At 38.2% G+C, this 977-nt stretch overlaps 1 protein-coding gene across 1 annotated transcript in view; it reads right to left on the reverse strand.

The window, feature by feature from the left end:
- kcnma1a (potassium large conductance calcium-activated channel, subfamily M, alpha member 1a) overlaps window positions 1-977 on the reverse strand; it is a gene marked incomplete in the record, with an annotated part of 198,584 nt that overhangs the window by 48,251 nt on the left and 149,356 nt on the right.

Genomic DNA, 977 nt, shown 5'->3' on the forward strand with positions numbered 1-977 from the left:
TATATATATATATATATATATATATATATATATATACACACAGTGGTCCCTCGTTTATTGTGTCTTTGGGGCCACGCCCACCTGCGATGAGTATAACTGTGAAGTAGGAGTACAGTAGTCCAAGTTCAAGTTCAGTAAACTTTGTGCCAGGCTGTAATCACACTCATCACCTGTTACTCGCAATCTCCCTCCTTAAATAAATAATTTAAATTTAAATACTGTAACATTTTAAATAAACAGTCCATGCAGCATAGATTGTTTATTTAAAATGTTACAATATTTAGATTTAAATTATAAAGACGAGAAGTGCAGCAGGACAGCAAAAGGTTAACCCTTCACACAGCTCTGCAGCACGAAGCAGAAATATACTTCTTGATCAATTACACTGAACCAACTGAACATATATGTTCTAAAATAATTAAAAATAACTTTCAACACTTTTGTGATTATAATAATTTTATGATGTGACATACTTTGAATTCTAAGTTGGAAGACAAAAGTCGATCGGTGCATCTGGACAGCAAAGGGTTAACCCTTCACAAAGCCGATGCAGCCGGAGGAGAAATAATAATAATAATAATAATGTCATCACAATGTCAGCACTGTATGTTTCCATACAATGGCGAAATTAGTCTCTGCATTTAACTCATCCACCACCAGGTGGTGCAGTGGGCAGCTATTGAAAGCGCCCGGGGGACATTTTGGGGATGAGGCATGCTGCCCAGAGACGCCACATGATGTGCAGTGACTGGGGATCGAACCTGGGACTTTTGGGTCCCAAGCAGAGAAGATCAGCTGATCAGCTGCAAGAGGGAGCTTTCCCCTGCTCTTGTGGGCTGCACACATGGTGTAAAATCATTTAAAATAATTTATTTTAAATAAACAATCCATGGCTCATCCATCAATCAGCCAATTGTGTCATGTTCAACTTTATTTTGAAAATCCACATTATAGCAAATCCGCGAAAAACAAACCGC

This window comes from Nematolebias whitei, chromosome 1, assembly GCF_014905685.2.
Source record: "Nematolebias whitei isolate Nwh7 chromosome 1, NemWhi1, whole genome shotgun sequence".
Taxonomy (NCBI): Eukaryota; Metazoa; Chordata; class Actinopteri; order Cyprinodontiformes; family Rivulidae; genus Nematolebias; species Nematolebias whitei.